Consider the following 4,258-nt stretch of genomic DNA (forward strand, 5'->3'; position numbering starts at 1 on the left):
TCACTTTACATTGTTTGTTTAAATTCTCTTTTACATGAAAAAGCTTACACCTTTTGATGAGGTGTCACCGAAAGCAAAATCACCAAAATTAAGAGTGATTTTGTTGGAAAGCTGACATAATATCATAAATGTGTCCAAAATAATAATAATAAAGTCAAAACCTTGTAGAAAGTGGTGAGGTGGATAATCACTTTCCATTTTGTGTCATAAATACTCTAGTTTACATTATACTATCCAAACAATATAATACTAGGGGTGGACAAAAACCGAAAAAAACCGGTTCAACCGAAAAAACCGCCCGAAAAAACGGATCGGTTAACCGAACCGAATTAAATGGATGAGAAGAAGTCTCTAAACCGCCCGAACCGAATTAAATCGGTTTGGATCCGGTTTGAACCCCTGAACCGCCCAAAAAAAACCGACCCGAATTCTGTTGGGTGGTTTAGAGACTAAACTTATACCTCAAAACTTTTCCTGTTATCATCCAATAGATTCAAACGGCGCAAGGAGCAGTTTCAAGCAATGAGTACAGCAATATCAGAGAAAAAAATCCTTGAGAACTAAGTAAAGATTCAAATCAATCCAGAAAATTTGTTATGCACATGATCCACTTACAAAAGATGCATATGCTACATTATATGAACAATATCATACAAAACATCACTCCCCCGTATAATTAAATAAACTTAAACTTTAGTTAAAAAATTTCGCAGAATAGATCTTGAGAATTACATAAGATTCAAATCAATCACAAAATGTGTTATGTACATGATACGTACAAGAGATAAGCATGCTCTATTATATGAACAACATCTTTAAAACATCAGTTCTCTGCGTAATTATATCAACTCAAAACTTTATTCTAAAGATGATAACCAGTCTAATAAAGCTTTGTTGGCGAGCTCAGGAACCTCATCATGAGGACAATGCCCAGCTTGCAAATTCACAACAGAAGTCTTTGGATAGAACTCTTTGCAAATTCAAAACCGAAACCGAACCGAACCGAACCGAATTTCGGTTGGGCCGAATATTCGGATGAAGGGGAAAAAATCTGGATCTGGATGAGAGTTTTGAGAATCCGAAAAATTCGGATTGGATACGGATTGGGCATAAAACCGAACCGAACCGAATATGCCCAGCCCTATATAATACTATTATTTTAGTATTCACAAAGATTCTTAACCAAACAATGTAAATATTTAAATGAAAAATGATAAGATAGATAACCACTTTTTATTTTGTGTCATAAATACTTTAGTTTTCTGAAGGCATCCAAACAGCTCCTTGACATCTGCGTCGAATCAGTTTCCTGCAAGCTCATCCGACACGACTGAGGCTTCTGCCTCGGCACGTGCCCTCTGGCACACTGATGCATGTTACTCGGATACAGCTAGCTCCCACCCAGCTTCAGGTAGTCATCATCAATGACGCATTAAACAGAAAACGCGACAATTTTTGTACGGCTTCTCATCTGATATGAGGCCCAAAAAGAAGAAAAAAAAAGGTCTCTGAGCTAGAAAGCTCGTCTTCCTTTTTTTTTAATCTTATTATTTCTTTTTGTTATAAAAATTCAGAAGCTTGATTCATTAACTAATGGCTTACGGCACTCCAGTGAGTTCTAGCCTTTCAGGACTTGCGACTTGGCATAACGCTGCAATTGAATTCGGAGATCCGAGTTTGGGAGGTTAAATTATTAGAGGAGAGCAGGTAAGGAGATTTATTCGAGTAGGTGATCAAAGTTGTCGTTTGTCATTTTGCCCAGAAAAAAACCTACTCGTTGCCGCCTTAAAAGAAAGGAAAATTTTTTCTCACCCCTTGGTATAGAAATCTATGCAATATATATATATATATAGAGAGAGAGAGAGAGAAATGGGTATGTTTGGTACCAAGCATAAGTTTTTATACTTCAAAAAATAGCCGTAATAGACTGAAAACATTTGATCAGTCGACTGATAGTATCATCAGTTGACTGATGATATAACCGTTGGAACAGTAACGACTGGCTCTGGAATTTTTACGTATCTAGCTTTGTAAAATCAATTAAAATAGTAAATTAATTCCAAAAATCATGAAATTTTGAGAAAAGTTTCTAAACATATAGGTGAATATGTTAGAGAAATAATTTCTAAAATGACACTTCATATTTGTGAGAAATAAATATTTTAAAACAGATATTACAGATTCTAAAAACTGTTGAAACACTCGATTTCGTAAAATCAATTTGACATAGTAAATCAACTCAAAAAATGATAAAGTTTGGTAAATGTTTATAAACATGTAATAGAACATGTTTGAAAAAGAATTTTTGAAATTTTATTTTCCATTTATGAGAAATCATTTATTTTGCAAACTGGTCAAAAATACGAAACCGTCAAATAGTTGATTTTGATGAAAACATTTCAAGCATGTTTCAAAAACTTGTTTCATTAAAACAAAATAGATGTAAATTAGTATAATCAAGTCTTTAATCCGTAAACACGTTATTTTCCCAAAAATGTATAATACGATAAAAGCGAAACGTGTATGTGTGTAGTTTGAGCTTTAAGCATTAACACACAAAGTATAAACCTAAAACATTATACCCAAGTTATTGATCTTCAATCAAGCTCGTCTTGGTTGCGGATGAAACTTGATCTTGAATTTTTAACTTGAATGTATTTGGCTTCATTCTGGTATTTCCGCCAACCTCCATTTGATATGATCGTTATGACGCAATTCCATCCAACCTCCGATTGATTATTTGTCTAGAATAAATATAAAAACACAAACACTGGACAAACAATATTAGTTATAAATTATTTGTTAAAACATCATCAAAACAAAAATGCCAACATGTCATACTTCATGGGATGTCGCAAGACCAACAACTTGTGAGAGAACGTCTTCCGAGAGTGAAGCGATAATCCAACGGATAAGAAGTTGGTCTTTGCAAATTTAAGCAGTATATGCTGGATTTAAGGATGACAGACCAGATTCACTAGTAACAATGTAAGGGGAAGAGCAACGATCTGTGCCCTCCACTAATCCGAGGAGATCGAAACTCCTTAACAAAGGAAGAAACTGCGTTTTCCATAGCAAATAGTTTGTTGGAGTTAGCTTTAAAGAAAGAAAATAATGAATATTACCGAGATTGGGAAGAGGCGAGGCAACGGACAAATCAAATGATGAGGATGAGGATGATGTAGGGGAAGTAGTAGAGCTGGAAGTTGACATTGTGATGGAGGATTGGATCGTGGCTGCTCTGATACCATGAAGAGGCTGGAGAACAGAGTTCTGTAAATGGGCTCACTCACTTAATCATGAGTGCTTGTTGATATATATATTGTTGTAGAGTACATGCGATATGGATGAGTAGTTACAGGAGATATACATGAGAAGATACATAAGCTATCTAATCTTATCATCACAAATCTTGTTATCGCTAAGCATGCATAACTAAGTGGATTCAGTTGTGCTGAGCAGATCATAACAGGAGTTTGTTTACAACAAACTCTATCAAGCTTCATTCGTATTCTACGATTACATAAGACTCCTAAAACAGAAATACTATTGGGTCTCACTATCTAACAAAATCCGACCCTCAATTTAGCCCCGCTGTCAAGGCGCTGATTTGAGCAGGTCTACCTGAAGCCGGATAGGTCAGGCTCGGCCGACTTCCAAACCCCAAATCAGATTGGCACCAAAACCGGCCTGGGTGAACCCGGCCCGGGCGTATTTGGCCAGGCGATCGAAGCTCTGCGTCTGCACCCCCCTTATTCATGAAGATAATTTAAGCGGAGCAGCAAGTAAGCAGGGGTACAGTCCTGAGTAGCTAGGCAGAGTCATGCGCACATGGGGCCATCACGTGGCGTGGGGCCCGGCCTGTCTTCTGTTTGACGACCAAAGTCACCACCGTGTCCTTTTCCCCATGCTTCTTCCTGTCTGCCCGTAATAACTAATAATTAAATACCCCTCTCTCCTCCCTCCTCCTCGGGATTTGATCCCTTCATCAGCCTCGCCCCGCTACGCTCACCCCCCACTTGTTGTTTATTATAAAGAGGACGGGAGCTGAGAGCAGCCTCAGGTTCATCTCCACCGGAAGAATAATCGATGGCTTTACCGATGAAGTTAGCATTGTTCGCGTTGGCTTCCCTCTCCCTTGTCACCTGCGCTACGGTACGTAAAAAAGATTAATTAACAGCCTCTAATTAATTTGTCTTCTCTCTTCTACTTTTGCCTACATCTGATCGAGTTTTTTTTTTTTTTTTTTGGTTGTGGG

The 4,258-nt window shown here is 37.6% G+C and overlaps 1 long non-coding RNA gene across 1 annotated transcript; it reads right to left on the minus strand.

Annotated features, from left to right (window-relative positions):
* LOC109832466 lies at positions 2,591–3,273 on the minus strand. Its single transcript, XR_002244782.1, has 2 exons — positions 2,842–3,273; positions 2,591–2,770 (listed from the first exon to the last, which is right to left on the minus strand). It is a non-coding gene; the product is annotated as an uncharacterized LOC109832466 (long non-coding RNA).

This window comes from Asparagus officinalis, chromosome 3 (genome assembly GCF_001876935.1).
Source record: "Asparagus officinalis chromosome 3, Aspof.V1, whole genome shotgun sequence".
NCBI classification, from domain to species: Eukaryota; Viridiplantae; Streptophyta; class Magnoliopsida; order Asparagales; family Asparagaceae; genus Asparagus; species Asparagus officinalis.